The following is a 16,227-nucleotide window of genomic DNA, read 5'->3' on the forward strand; positions in this document are numbered from 1 at the left end:
TGCCTCTTTGCTGGAGGACCACAGAGTCCTCAGCTGCAATGCAAGCCTGTCTAGAAGACATCCCACCCCCACTTAGACTGTGGACATTTTCCAGATCTTTTTCAAAAAACTGCTTTTTTGGGGAAACTATTTTCCTCCAGGCCTGGCCCAAGGACAAACCAGTCAGCATGCACAGTTGGGGAGCACAGGGCCAGCATGTGCAGAGTACAGAGTACATCTGCCTGCAGCCTTGAAGGGCACCAATCTGCCTGTACTTTTCCATGAAGAGGAGGGAGGGGTCAGCACGAGACTGGCTTTCCCAGGAAGGCTGCCTGGTGGCCTGGCATTCTGGGGATTTTTCCAGCCAAATCTGGGGAAGTTACTGGAACCTAACTGAGCTATGGCCAAGGTCCCTGATAGGTGTACAAGGATGGGCAGCTCTGATTATATAGTGTTCCTGAGGGCCCTGCTCCTAAAACCAGCTTCCTCTCCTTGAGGGACCTGTGCAGTAGGTCTTTATTCTGGGTAGCTGCCCATCATTTGCAGATGGTAAATATACTGAGCACTGGGCCCGGTCAGCTTCTTCTCTAGCCTGTGGTCATCCTTTGTGATGGGTCCAGCCCAGTCACAGAATCACATTGAGAAGGTAAACTTCTGCCCCAAACAGAACAGGATGTTAGCTAGCACAGGGGAGACACAGGCTTTATGAAGACAGAGCTAAACATGTGGAATTTGACATCCTCATACCGGGTGGCTCCATCACCTTCTAGTTTCTGAGCAAGCCACTCCATTTGTCCCACAGGATGGAGGGTAAGATTCATCAATATGATGCATGTACATACAAAGATGGCGGTTTACTTGATTATGAACAGCCAGAGTCACCAGGCCTCGTTCCATCTTGACTTGTGAAGGCAAAGGAGAAGATGAAGTTTCTTGAGGTGCCTAGAGCAGCACCAAAGGACCAATCCCCACCCTTGAGCTGCATGAGACAGCTGCCCTCCGACAGCCAGATGTGCAGAGAAGAGGTCCTAGCCCAGGTCTGCTCCAGGAGAACTCAGAAACTGGACACTCTCAGGACGCCACTTGGGGCTCAGAAGCAGTCTCCAAGTGACAGCCCAGACCTGTGCCCTGGACAGGATTCAACTTCCTGTCGGGCTGATCAGCTAGAGCAGCCAGCCACTTTCCACCCTCCTTCCCAACAGTGCCTGCCTCTTCCTGCAAAGCCCTGGACTAAAACCATCACATGATACAATATTTCCTTAAGTGCTGGTTGGCTGGACAGTGTGTGCCGTATAATCATTCCAAGTATGCTATTAAATATAAATATTGGTTAATGACTTCAAGGCCATATTCCCAGGTTATCAGTGATGCTTTTGAGTGTCAGAGTAGAGGAGATTAAAATAAATAAATTCTCCTTGGTGCTTTTCTGTGTTTTCCAAAAGAGCAGATACAAGTTTTGTAATCATAAAACACGATAATTTTTAAGGGCACCACTGGCCTTTTAGCACACACATTGGATCACACCCTCGCCTGATTACATATCTTCAATTGCTCCTCATGACACATAGAACAAAACTGCAACGCCTTTCAAGGTGTGGAGAAGTTCCAGACCCCCTCCCCCAGCCAGCTGCACCTCATCTTTCTGGATATCAATCACCCTCCAGCTCCGACCTCGAAGTCACCCTCTGGATGTCGAACACAGTCCCCAACACTTGCCGCTGTGTGACCTTAGGCAGGTTTCCTAACCTCTCTGTGCCTTGGTTGCCAATGCTGAAAGAAAAAGGACCTCACCACAGGAGACACTTGTGAGCACCGTGACTAGCACACTATCTTCAGCACCACTGCTCCCCCAGCTGCCGCTGCCTGCCGCAGAGCACACTTCACTCTCACCTGGTAGATTTCTTACCCATCGGGCGTCAGTTCAAGTGTCTCCTTCCCCAGAAGGGCCTTCCAGCCACCGGCTCTGCACACTCTCCAGTCCATTATTTTTCCCTTGCACCTCCCTCTCCTCTGACGCCCTTATTAGAATGTCTAACCGCTCACTGGCGTGGGGGCTGGTTTTGTTTCATGCCTGCTTCTCCGCCAGACCTGAGCTCCGTGAGGGTCAGTAGCCTGGCGGGTTTGTCCGCCTCTAAATAATCTGGGCTCAGTTAGAAAAGCCCAACAGAGAGTAGGTGCTCGACAGATGTTGACTGAAAGAATGAACAGGTGTCCTCGGCTCCCCCGATGACTCTCAAATGTTTACAGTCCTGTTGAGGGACGGGAGCGCTGCCTAGTATGGCTGTGGTACATTCTCGGTCCCTCCTGTGAGTTCCTTTTGCTTTTCGGCTTTTAGACTTACTTATTTTTATCTCATGTGTGAGTGTTTTGGCTGCATGTGTGTCTGTACACCACATTCGGGCCTGGTGCCCTCAGAGGCCAGAAGAGGGCATCTGATCCCCTAGAACTGGAGCCACAGACCATAGTGAGCTACCAAATGGGTGCTCAGAATTAAATCGAAGTCCTCCAGAAAAGCAACAAGGGTTCTTACTGCTGAACCATCTCTCCACCCCTCTGTGTGGTCTCTTAACCTCACAATCTGCGTGTGATTTTTGTTGTTGGCCTTGACTCCCGGTCCTCCTGCCTCCACTTCTCAAGTGCTGGATTCTAGGAGTGTGCCAGCATTCCCAGCATTAACCCCCGCAGGCTAGGCCAAAGAAGAAAGCTGCTAGAAGCATGTTGGGATCATGTACCCAAAGGAAGGGCAAGAGCCAAGAGTTGCTTCCTGTGTCTTTCCAGTGGCTGCTGCACTCTCCCCGACTGACCAGCTGTCTCCCTTGTGCAGTACCTGGTGGCCAAGGCCTCAGAGTGTCTCAGCTCCCAGCATTCCCAGCCACGTAGAGGATGCATCTCTTTCTTCAGTCCAGTTTGGAAATGTTTGCGAACTAGCCTAGAGGTCCAAGTTAGTCAGAAAATCCTCCCTGTGGGTAGGAGGAGGGTATCCACTGAGAGGGCCAATCAGGAAGGACAAATGAAGTTCCCAGAGACCACCCCTGCAGGTCCCAGGAAAGGAGGATGGGTCCCTTTCAAGTAAACAGTGCTCTGGCACCATCTGCTGTGACGCATTAACCTCTCCAGAGAGTCTGCTGTCTCAAAACCATTCCCAGGAAATGCTCTTACTATCTCATCAACCAAAGCTTACTTATCCTCTTCTCCTTATTTTGTGTTTTATTCTCTACTGCTTGTTTTCATACCTTATATTCTAAAAGATGGACATCTGTGAACCTGTCCAGGTGGCCATATCACACCATTCAGGGAAATCGAGTGTCTCTGTAGGTCACAATGCTCCTGGAGTTGTTGAAAATCCAGCCTGCACAGCTATCTTATGTAACTATACTTGTCCCCATCCTGGAACCAGATTGCTAATCAAAACACACCTATGCCCCTTCCCACCCAGTCCTTCTGCACCTTATAGGAGCTATTCCCTCTTAAGTACAGTTCGCATAAATAAGTAGCTGTGGTGGATTTTATTTTCAAGAAATGATCTGGATGAGCTCATCTTCAATAGTTCTGAGGGGGAAGGGGTTCTGTGTTCTCTCCCTGGGCTTTCACAGACCTTTATGACTGCCTCCCTCGGCAGAGTATGACACAATTCATGTTGTATGACTCCCAAGGCCAAGTCAAGAAGTGCACTGTAGTCTAGCGTGCTCTCCTGGGGAGCCAAGAAATGCAGCGAGCCAGCTCTGAGTTCAGTGTTTATTGTGCTGTCCTGGGGAGCCCACTCTGAAAGCAGCAGACAGCAGCAGAGCAACATGTCTGCTCAACCACACAAGTCTGTCTCACACATCTGAAGGCAGGAAATCCAAGATCAAGGTACTGATTTGCTAAGTGAAGGTCAGATTTCTTCTCAGTGGCAAACAGATGTCTTCTTCTTGTACCTCCACATGGCAGAGAGAATGCTGATACCTTCCTCTTCTTATACAAGAGGCTCCACCTTGTGGCCTCATCTAAACCTAGTTACCTCCCAAAGGCCACACCACCAAGTACCATCCTATCACACTGGGTCCTAGGGCTTCTGCGAGTGACTATGAGGGACACACATGTTAAGGCTGGAGAAATTATTATAGACTGACTCATAAGCTCTATCTTTAAGTCAGTTTAAGTAGCTGTGTCTTTTCAGGAATTCTCCCATTTCATCTCTGCTATCTAATCCGCTGGCACACAAGTATAATCTGATAATCCTTACGATCTCTTTCATTGCTGTGAAGTCTGTAGTGATGTCTCCTCTTTCATTCCAGGCTTTAGAAACATGACTCTTCCTTTCCACAGCTAAAAGAATATTTTTTAAGATCCAACTTTTAGTTCCATTCTTTTTCTTCCCCCCATTCCTTTCCTATTTGCTGTTACCCTGCCTCACCCCACCTGACCCCACCCCACCCGGGCTACTGTTATTCTTTCCTTCCTTCTAGTTCCTTTGGCTAGACTGCTCTTTCCCTACTTTCCCTAGGCAGCTCAAGTTATGGATTTGAGATCTTTATTTCTCTTAAAACTCTGTATTTACAGGTATAACTGTCACTCAGCTGTTGCTTTTGACATATCCTGTGAGGCTGGCTGTGTTGTGATTTTTTTTCTTCACTCTTTTCGTAGTATTTCTGATGTCTCTGTGGTCTTTTCTCGGACTTAGTAGTCATTTATGAATGTGTGGTTTAATTTCTCATTATTTCTAAGTTTCTCATATTTGATCCTAATATTGACTTGTAATTTAATTCCATTGTGGTCAGAAAACAGATTTTTGGATGATTTTAATCTCCTTAAGCCTATTAGAGCTTATTTCTAGCCTAAGGGCTCATTCTGGGGAATGTCCATGTGCACTTGGGAAGAGTGTAGCTCAGCTGTTGTGGGCATGTCCTGTGATGCCTGTTAGGGAGTTGGTTTATAATCACCTGCAGATCTTCCTCCCCTGGCTCTTTTATCTAGCTGTTCTGCCTGTTATTAAAAGAGTGGTACTGGGGGTTGGGCAAATGGCCCAGTGGGTAAGAAGGCTTGCTGCTCATGCATGAGAACCTGAGTTCTGATCCCAGCAGCCAAGTAAAGAGCAGGGAGAGGCTGCACCCATGCCTACCATCCTACCACTGTATAAGGCAGAAACAGTAGGATCACTGGGGCTCACTGGCTGCCAGCCAAGCCAGCCCAGTTCCAGATTCACTGAGAGATCCTGCCTCAGGAGTAAGGGAGAGGATGCTGGGGCAGGACACCTGGTGTTGTCTGTCCTCTGGCCTCTGCATGCATAGGCACAGGCACACCTGCACAGATGTGCACATACAACAACAACATTCACACAAGAAACTGTGATATTGACGTTTCCAATTATTATTGTTCAATTATTGAATTCTTCATTTAATTTTGTTGATTTTTCTTCTTATAGATACATACATGCTTATAATTATTTCTTCCCAGTGTACTGATCTTCCCATCACTATAAAATATCTTCTTCTCTAGTAATACTTTTTTTTTCCTTAACGCCTGTTTCTTCTGATGTTGACATAGCTATTCCAGCTTTCTTTTGTTTACTACATGGTAAATTCTCCGCTGTCCTTTTTCTTAGACGTTACCTATGTCATTGAATATTTGTCTGATTGTTTTTTTAGGCAGTAACTATTTGGATGTGCTATTCTCTGGTCTCTGCCTTGATTAGTGTTTTAATCCATTCCTGTCTCGTTCAGTTACTGGTATGGTAAACTTTACATGATCCCCGTCAATATCCACTGTCTTCTGTGTATCGTTCCTCTGTTCCTCCATCACTGCCATCCTCATTGTCAAGTAGACATTTTCTTTTTTAATTATGAGAGTGGGTTCCCTATACCTCACGCTGTGTTTGGTAAAGAGAATGTCTTTTTTTTTTCTTTTTTTTCAGAGCTGAGGACTGAACCCAGGGCCTTGCACTTGCTAGGCAAGCACTCTACCACTGAGCTAAATCCCCAACCCCAAGAATTTCTTTCAAACATCTTCATATACTTCAGCAGCTTGGTAGCCATTGCCTCAAGCCAAGCATGACTTGCAGGCCTGGAATCCTAGCTCTGAGGAGGCTGAAGCAGGAGAATCAGGGGTTCACACTCAGCTCCATAGTGAGTTCAAGGCCAGCCTGGGCTACAGGAGACCCTTTCTCAAAAAATAAAAATAAAATGACTATTGTTTTATAAAATTTCTTTTAAGCCGGGCGGTGGTGGTGCACGCCTTTAATCCCAGCACTTGAGAGGCAGAGGCGGGTGGATCTCAGTGAGTCCAAGGCCAGCCTGATCTACAGAGTGAGTTCCAGGACAGCCAAGACTGTTTCACAGCGAAACCCTGTCTCAGAAAAACCAATAAATAAATAAATTTTTGTTTAAAAACAGATAGGAAAAGAAAGAAGTTACAAACAGAAACCTGTGTGTGCTTGTCTTTCTCTTTTTGCCTGTCACAGGGAAGGCTTTCCTCTCCATGAGGAGTCAAGACATTGCCAGCCTCTCTTCTTTTCAGCCCGAATGAATGCTTGTTAGTATTTCTTATGGGAGAATTCGTACACTAAGTCGCTTTTCATTAATTTTTGTTTATCTTGGTGCTTTAAGTTCTTGTTAGTTTTTTAAACAAAACAAACTTCTAATATAAAGTTCTCACTTGACAGCCTAATTCTCTCAGCACTTTGTCATCTTCTGATGTCAATGATTCCTGATGTTTTTAGCCATTAATCTCAGAGAGGAACTCTCGCATGCGAAGACCTGGCTTTTGTTGCCACTTTCAATATTCTCTTTGACTTTGAAGCATTGTGATTATGATGCATGTAAATCCCTTTGAATTGACCCTACTTGGAGTTTGTAATTTCTTTTACATTCCTTTTTTTTTTTTTAAACATTTTCCTAATTCTTTCTTAATTCTCCTGTTACAGGAGTGTCTTTAAGAGTACGTTGGTATGCCTAATGAAGACAGACAAATCCCTGAGGTTCCGCTTATTATTTACTAGCTGTATTTCGGAGGCTGGGTAATTTTAACTCACCTGTCTGTCTGACTGTCTGTTTGTTTTGACACAAGATGTAGCCTCGGCTGTCCTGGAAGTCACCATGTAGACCAGGCTGGCCTAGAGATCAGCCTGCCTCTGCCTCCCAAGTGTTGGGATTAAAGGAATGTTCCTGTAAGCCTGGTCCAACTCTCCTGCCTTTGAGTCAGCTGCCTCTTCTATCTGCTCAAACCTAATGACTAGTCCACAGCAGTTACTGAACTTCCAGACTTTCTGTTTGTATCTCCTTATAACTTCTGCCTTCTCTTAAGATACTCTCGTTGGTGAGACATTGTTCCGTATTTACCCTTAATCTTGGGCCAGAGTTTTCTTTTCTTCTTTGAATGCATTTATAAAAGCCAATTTAAAGTCTTTGTCTAACAAACCGAACATACATGCTTCCCCTCCCAGGAGAGTTTATCTGAATTTTTTTCTGTGAATATAACAAAATGACACACTTGTTTGTCTTCTAACTTTTGGTTGAAAACTGAGTGTGTCTTTAAGTGGCCTTTCTCTCAGCCATGCTGCCCATGCTTACTGCACTACCATGGCTGCTGCTGCCACCACTGCCCGATGCCAGGGAGGTTTGTTTAGTGCCTTAAGTGGCTCTGTTTGCTTCCCGGGATAATCCTACGAACTCTGTAGTCTTTGTCACATGCAGTCACTGAATTTTCTGTATAAACCGACGATGGTATGGGTGAGGGGAAAATTTTTATTGTAAATATGAGAGAGAGAACAGCCAGAGGCATCTGGGAGAATCCAGAGCAGAGAGAGAAAGTAGTAGACTGAACATGGCCGGCAGACTGGACCCGGCCATGAGAGGAGTTGAGTGTGGGGTGGGGGGGTGGCATAGAGAGAAGGAGAGCACCAGAGGGGGTGGGGCAGAGAGGAAGGCGAAGAGAGATGACAAGAGGGGAAACAGCCAAAACTGCAGGGTTACAAGAAGAAGGAGCAGCTGGGAGGCCCATGAGCTGGAGGGAGTTTAGGGTAGGGAAGACGGAAGAAGACTTTGAAATGTGTACCAGATACTTGTTGTGATACTGAGGGAGCCTGGAGCCTGCATGCACTTTGGTATGCTGATAGGCACCACAGATAGTCATTTGTCCTCTCTGCCTTTTGGAATTTGGAGAAATGGAATTTCCTTTGGACCTGTCAGTTTCTACTTAGCTGGCTTAGAAGTTAGCTAATAATTAGACAGAATTCATTTTTATTTAAATATCCTATTTGTATTAATATTTTGAGAATTTCATGCATGCATACAATGTGTTTTGATCATATCCCTCCCTCTTCTCCCTAATTCCTCCCAGATCTATCCCTCGCTTCCCACCTCCTCCCAGCTTCAAATCTCCCTGTTTTGTCTTTATCTGTTTATTTTTATGTACATGGGTGTTTGCCTGAATGCACGTATGTCTGTGTACCGTGTATGTGCCTGGTGCCTGAGGAGGCTGGAGAGGTCACTGGATCCCCTGGTACTGAATTTATGGACAGTTAGTTGTGAGCTGCCATGTTGGTCCTGGGACTTGAACCCCAGGCCCTCTGGGAGAACAACCAGTGTTCTTAACCACTCAGCTATCTCTCTATCCACTTTCCTGTTTTGTTTTTTAAGATAACCTAGTTTGTACTGCTCATATACTCATGGGTGTGGGACCATCCACTGGTACTAGGTGGATCTATAAGGTGCAACATCCTTAAAGAAAACTGTCTCTCCCCCAGAAGCCATCAACTTAGACAGAAACTTCTTTAAATGCCTTGGAGTCATAGACCTCCAATCCTTTGCCATGCATGCACTCCGTGAGCTCTGGGACACGTCTTCAGTAGTCGGTAGTTTACAATTCTGTCTTTGCCTTTATTCCCTGAGGCACCACCTCAGGACCAGCTGGAGGTGAGAGGCCACGGCCTTCTTGGGGCTTTCAGGAGCATGTGCTTATCACGCGCCTGTGGCTGACCTTCTGGATCCACGAGAATAGGTATTAGCCTGGCAGAGTCCCCTATGCTTCATCTCGTTCTCAGATCTTTGCCCAGCTTCCTACCCCAGGAGAATCACTTTCTCATGCAGCTCAATGTTAAATGATTACAGTGACCTGTTTTTGGAAAATGGCCTAGGAATGGGACCTTCCTGGGTGAAATAAAGATAAATCAGGGAATAGAGAGCTTTCTCGTGGAGTCAAACAATGGCAGTGCACTGGGGTTAGGGTTTTAGAGGTACTGCCAGCCCCTCCAGTGGTTGCTGGACTGGACAGATGGCTTCCACAAGCATCAGGCTTCCCAGGATATTAGCTTCAAGGTGTGATGGTTAGTTTTAATTATCAATTTGACCCAAACTAGAATCGCTCAGGAAGAGGGTCTCAGTGAGGGGCTGTCTCCATTGGGTTGGCCTGTGGACATGTCTGGTGGACTGCCTTAATTAAGTGAGTTGATGTGGAAAGACCCAAGCCTGCTGTGAGCAGCACCATTCCCTAGGCAAGGAGTCCTGAGCTGTGCAAGACTGGAGAAACCATGCGGCACATAAGCAAACAAGTGAGTAAGTATGTACAGAGTCATGTCTCACTGCTCTTGACTGCATGTGACGTGACTAGCTGTTTCAAGGTCCTCGGCTTCCCCACTATTACAGGTTATAGCCTAGAATTATAAGCTAAAGGATTATAAATTATAAAGCCCTTTCCACTATCCTGGTTTTTACTGGGGTAATTTATCACAGCAACAGAAAAGGAACTAAAACACAAGCCACCCTGGAGTGAATGAGGACAGGGACATGGGAGTGGGCAAATGAGCACAACACAGAACTCGTTTTTTTGCCAAGATTCAGTCATTTTTCTTTAGTAAACATTTCTCAGGCTGTTCAAGTCCTTGGTTACCTTACAGAATTCTGAAAACATCAATTATGTCCATGTTTGCCAAGATTCTGATTTCTTTGAGAAAGAAATGAGTTTTCAGCTGCGTGGTGGTGGCGCACACCTTTAATCCCAGCACTCAGGAGGCAGAGGCAGGTGGATCTCTGTGAGTCTGAGGTCAACCTGGTCTACAGAGCGAAATCTAGGACAGACACCAAAACTACACAGAGAAACCCTGTCTCAAAAAAAAAAAAAAAAAAAAAAGAAATGAGTTTTCAGAGGTCTTCTTCCCCTGACATTCCTTAGTGTATCCTCCCTGTAAAAGGGTGTGAAGGGGTGTCCTCTGTAAGGGTGTGAAGGGGTGTCCCCTGTAGGGGTGTGAAGGGGTATCCTCTGTGTCTTGCAGACTCAAGTAATTTAAAGTAAAGTTTCTTAGCTGGTTTTGTGGCATAAGCCTTTAATCCCGGCACAGGAAGCTGGAGACAGATGGATCTCTGTGAGTCCCAGACCACCTAAGGTTACATAGTGAGATCTGGCTGAGGGGAGGGGAGGGATTCTTAAAATATTAAGATCATTAAAACCTTACTTCAGCCGGGCGGTGGTGGCGCACGCCTTTAATCCCAGCACTCGGGAGGCAGAGCCAGGCGGATCTCTGTGAGTTCGAGGCCAGTCTGGGCTACCAAGTGAGTTCCAGGAGAGGCGCAAAGCTACACAGAGAAACCCTGTCTCGAAAAACCAAAAAAAAAAAAAAAAAAAAAAAACCTTACTTCAAAGATCATTGTTAAGATGGTCCTTGATTGCCCGGCAGTGGTGGCGAATGCCTTTAATCCCAGCACTCGGGAGGCAGAGCCAGGCGGATCTCTGAGTTCAAGGCCAGCCTGGTCTCCAAAGCGAGTTCCAGGAAAGGCGCAAAGCTACACGGAGAAACCCTGTCTGGAAAAAAACTAAAAAAAAAATAAAAATAAAAAATTAAAAAAAAGATAGCCCTTGATTAATAGATTACAAATTAATAAATAAAAAGCCCACAAAGTTTTTAAAAAATTACACCATCTTGGGTTAAAGGTGAGAGACAATACAAAACTAAGGCAACTTTGGAACCATAACTTTACCATGCAAACAGTACGGTTGGAAAGCTACTCAACCAAAAACGAGATATTTCGTATGTAAAAAGTAGAGTCAGAGAACAAAAACAACTGTCTGAGGAAACTGAGCCCAGTCCTTGAGCACCTAAGAGCCTGGATGAATTTCAGAATAACCGGGGCCCAGTGGCTCTTGTGTCACTGCACGCCTAGGATCTGAGGGTTCTATAGCTTGGGTCTTCCCCCTGGGAAATTTGCACACTTTGCCCCCTCATTTCTGCACATCTTTGGCCAGTGTCACCTTACCGACAAGACACGCTGTGAGTGCTCCGCTTGAACTGCTCACCTTCCTAAGGCCCCCCTTCGTCCCCTTCTCTACCTTCCTTTCTCGCATGCCTTTAATTTAGATAATAACCACATGGATGGCCTACTGTCTGTCTCTCAGGAGAACGTAAGCCAGCGGAAGAATGGTGCTTTTGTCTTTCTTGGTCACTGTTATGCTCCAAGCACCTGGAAGATTATCCAGTGCCAAGGCAGGCGTAATCCGTTTCCAGGGATAGTGAGTGACTGTCTAGAGCTTCAACAGGCTGTAACTGTTACCAAGTGGACAAACACGTCAGTTCATCTCTCTCTAACTGCTTTGCTTGACCGCCTGATGGTGAGGCCAACACTTCCTCGTATTTTCTCATCCCACGTGTCCCATGTCAATTCTTTCACGTGAATTACAGGAGCTCCATATGTGTAACATGAACTGATCTTTCACAAGGAGATATACAGCCCAAATGCCTTCTCTCAGTATGCCACTCGCCTTTAAGATGTCTAATAAGCCGGTTGTGGTGGCGCACGCCTGGAGGATTTGCTGAAGGAGGCGGAGGCAGGAGGATCACGAGTTTGAGGCCAGCCTGGGCTACAGAGTAAAGTTCCAGGACAGGCGCAAAGCTACACAGAGAAACCCTGTCTCGAAAAACCAAAAAAAAAAAAAAAAAAAAAAAAAAGATGTCTAATAAACAGAAGCCTTTTTCTTTAATATGATTAGTATGTTTATAAATTTTTGCTGTGTCTCAAAAGTATTCTCCTGCTGGGGCATCAATGCTGTGGGGGTGGGGGTGGTGTCCCCCTTCTGTGAGTTATTTTCAATGGAAATATTTTAAACTTACTTTGTTGACCACAAAAGGATCAGTATATTAAATTCAAGGTATTATAAACGACCTTGGGGGCCTCTTCTGGAGAGACAAGCCCACCCACTCCCAGTCCCAGGGCCCCCTCACTTTCATGGAGTCCCTTTCCCCTCCAGCCCTCCAGCAACTGGATGAGAGATTCAATCATCAGTCACCTCTAAAGCTGTCAAGTGGGCGAGGGGTGGGGGAAGCCCAAGGGAGGGGCTGCTATTGAGAAATGCCAACAGGCAGGGAGACCCCTGCACTGTCAGGAGAATGTGAGCAAGTCCCAACAGAGGATTTGGGGGGTGGAAATCCTAGCAGAGGGGACGAGGATAATGGGGGGAGGGGAGAGGCAAGGCTGAAACAGAGAAGGTGGCATTCTGAAGGAAGGCACACTCTGAGTCCCATGAGAGCAGGGGACTAAGGTGACTTGTTCCTCTGAGAAAAGAGCATTTGCTGACACCTGTACCTCTCCATAGGCTCCCAAGAAGAGGGAGGTAGGGAAAGGGGAAAGGGACAAAAGGCATGTGAGGGGCTAGGAGCTGGCTGAAAGCACACGCTCTCTCTCTCTCTCTCTCTCTCTCTCTCTCTCTCTCTCTCTCTCTCTCTCTCCCCACCCCCACCCCACAGGCTTTCTGAGCCCACCTCAGCTTCATGACCCAAGGACATTTTTTTCCTTTATGGAAGAAAAGAGGGATTTCAAAGCATGAATGGCAGAAGGTGCCCCTGTCCATCATGCTGAGATTGGCCAGGCTATCTGCACACAGCCTGCTGTGATTTCTGAGTCCTGAGTGCCCCACCCACCCAGAAGGGAATATTTCAGTGACTCTTATTTGAAGTGTTCACACTTCCCCTCCAGGGAATAGCTGACTTTGAAACTTCCTGTCATCCTTGTCGAGAACAGAAGCTGCCCCAAGAGGTGCCTCTCATCAGCCTCCTTCCTGCTCTGGTATCCACCCTCTGCCAGAAAGGGAGCCCGCAGATGAGCACAGACTGAGAGCCAGCAGGCCTCCCTATGGTCCCGGCTCTTGCTTTAATTGGCCTCATTGTCCAGGTTGAATTCTTTACCTCTTAGCATGACCAGACGCTGCCCCTGTTCTGGGATGAAGCACAAGCCACCAGTGAGAACAGCCATCAGTCCGGAGAAGAGGGCCAGGCCTAGCCTCATCCCCTACCACACTGCAGACATGTAAGGGCGGGGGATCCCAAACCGTATCATAATGCAGATGGGGACAAAATAAGAAGTTTGCTTAGGCTGGGCAGTGGTGGCTCACTCCTTTAATCCCAGCACTCGGGAGGCAGAGGCAGGTGGATCTTTGGGAGTTTGAGGCCAGCCTGGTCTACAGAGTGAGCTCCAGGACAGCCAGGGCTACACAGAGAAACTCAGTTTAGAAAAGAAAAAAGGGGGGGCAGGGGGAGAAGAAGTTTGCTTAGAATCTACAGATGGTCAGGGCCTGGTGGCCGCTTAGGGACACAGGTCATCTGGAAAGCCCAAGGTCTGACCCATCTCTATCATCTCTGTGGGTGCTCCTAGCTGAATCCCTGTCTGGCAAGCAGAGTTTGAGGTCTTGGGGAAATGGCCCAGGGATTGGACAGCCAGATGTTTGTACTCCAGTCTAGCAGAGACAATGCACCCTGGAGACAGAGTTCCGAGCAGTACCCATGGGGGTAAGAAAGACCATGATTCACACAAACGGGGAAGAGCCCGAGGGACAGTCTGTGCTTGCAACGTGCAAAGGGTAGTGGGTGGTGATATTTGTTCTCAGGAAAGAAACTTGGGAGAGCCTATAGCTGCTGGGACTTGAAGAACGTGGGAATCCGAAAGCCCGGAGGACAGGAAGCCCGTGAGAGGGAGCCTGAACTGAAGCTGCAGGCTCCTCCTAAGAGCTGAGAGAGCCCCGTGAAGCTGGGCGACTGAGGCCCAGAACCACCCCAGGACAGTTCAGCGATGTAAACAAGGAGACAGCTTAGCCTCTGCAATCCTGAGGCCTGAACGCAGTTAGTAGCAGGCAGGAGGCTGATGAGGCCCTTCCTCTTCCTCAGCTCTGAGCATGGGACTCCGGTCCCTGGTGCTCCGTGTAAACAACCTGAGAGTGTCAGGGAACCCAAAGTGGATCCAGCTCCCACCATGATCAGAAGCACGCATGCTGGTCGGAAGATGGGAGGCGGCCTAACAATACCCATAACCACCCGTGTTCTCAGAAGTCAGAAAGCATTGTATGCTAAGCCACGTTTGAGCGCTTCATATACTGACTCCTTTAGTGTACAAACAGCAGAGTAAAGTGAGCCCTGCTGGCTCTGGGGATCTTGCAGGGACCCACTCACGTGGACAGTCAATGTTAGGGAGAGGAGATGTGAGAAATGCACTCTCAGACTGGGGTCCGGGTGCTTGAAAGACATGTGACTTGCCAAGTTCTTGCAAAGCTTTTCTCTGACAGCAGGGGGCGCCAATACCTGATAAACCCTGCCAGTGTAGAGAAAACTGCCAAAGAAACAGCCAGGAAATGATACCTTGGAGAGAACTGGAAAACAAACTGGCTGGTGATGCAGGCAGGCGCAAGCCCAGGTTTAGTGGGTGTTGCAGCCCAGATTACCGACCCCCGAGTTCAGCAAATGTCCCCTGGGGAAATCCAGGCCGGCCGTAGGATGACCCTAGCTGTCAGCCCTCTCACACTAGCCCCACCAGACAATCACAATGCATCTCCTCCTTCTTTCGGTGGTATCTGGGCTCACTCAGGTCAGGGACACCCCAAGCTCAGAAGAGGCAAAAACCTCAGGAAGGAAGGGATCGGCTGGCTTCTTCCAGTTCAGCCTTACTGCTTGCTGATAATGTACCTCCTCATATTCAAATCCCAGCCATCCGGCTTTCTCCTATTATTGCAGTATATGAAAGTGTTCTACCTGGAAGTGAGAAGCCCAGGCTATCTCTCTATGCTCCCACTTCCTCCTTTGTGAAAGGAATATAAATCCATTCGGTGACAATAAGAAACCTGGAGCATGAGAGGCATGTCTCCGGAAGGACACGCCCAGGAGGGAGGCCATGGGAACCCCGTGAGAGCACTGGCTTTGAAGTTCATGTCTCGAATTCAAGCCTGGTAAGCTGTGTGACCTTGAATACATCGCTTACCTTTCCTGGCCTGGTTTCTGCTTTGTCAAATGAGGGATGGGAGGGCGAAATGAGATGACATCATACCCAAGTGTGGCTTTTGCAAGCTCCTTCATAGTGACAAGCGCCATGCCCTATCCCCTTGCCACATTAAATAATATATTACGGCACTCCAGTAATTGGAGCGTGCCTGCATTATAATGAATTTCAAAAGTCATAAAATGATGATTGAATATTTCTTAGAATAGAACAGACACAGCTGAGAACTCTTCATGAGAGAAGACTGGGAACACAGGGCCATATCTCAGATGAGATATGACTCTTTGGAATCCATTTATTCCAGAAAATGTTTTGTACACATCAAGTGCTATGTCAGAATACAGTCACAGAGAAAACACATGGATCCCACTTCTGAGAAGCTTATCAGCCAGCAAGGCAGACAAGCAAGGATCAGATAATCCACACAGATAGACACAGTCGCCCTTCACTGTCCATGGGGCACCAGCTCCAGGATCCCTGTAGACACCAAGTCTGCAGATACTTGTCTCACCTGGAATATGGCGCAGTAACTATAGACATCCTCCAGACACTTCGAATCATCTTTAAATTAGCTGCGTTACCTAATACACTGTGACTGCTGTGTAGATGGAGGGCTGGGGGATAATGGCACAGAAAGGAAGTCTGTCTGTGCTCAGTACTGACACGGGTTGTTGTTCAAATGTTTTTGATCCATCGTTGGTTGGATCCATGTGTGTGAAAACAACGCACACAGGAGGCTGACTCTAATTACAAACTAAGTGTTATGACAGAGACGTATCAGGTGGGAACCAGGAAAGCTTCTAACCCATGAAACCTGGCCAGAAGCTGGGAACAATGCTTGAGGCCCACTCAAGGAACCCTGCAGGCACAAGGCAGCATGTGCAAAAACCCAGCAGTAAGCGTGCGACGCTCAAGGAAGGCGAAGAGGGCAAGAAGTCGGGAGACATGGAGAAGGGTGGTGGGAAGGTGGGATGGAGAGGCTGCTAGTGGCCAGACCAGTTTGGGCCTTGCAGGCTGTGGTTGG

The sequence above is a fragment of the Peromyscus californicus genome, unplaced genomic scaffold, assembly GCF_007827085.1.
Source record: "Peromyscus californicus insignis strain IS unplaced genomic scaffold, ASM782708v3 Scaffold_9__1_contigs__length_137607984, whole genome shotgun sequence".
Taxonomy (NCBI): domain Eukaryota; kingdom Metazoa; phylum Chordata; class Mammalia; order Rodentia; family Cricetidae; genus Peromyscus; species Peromyscus californicus.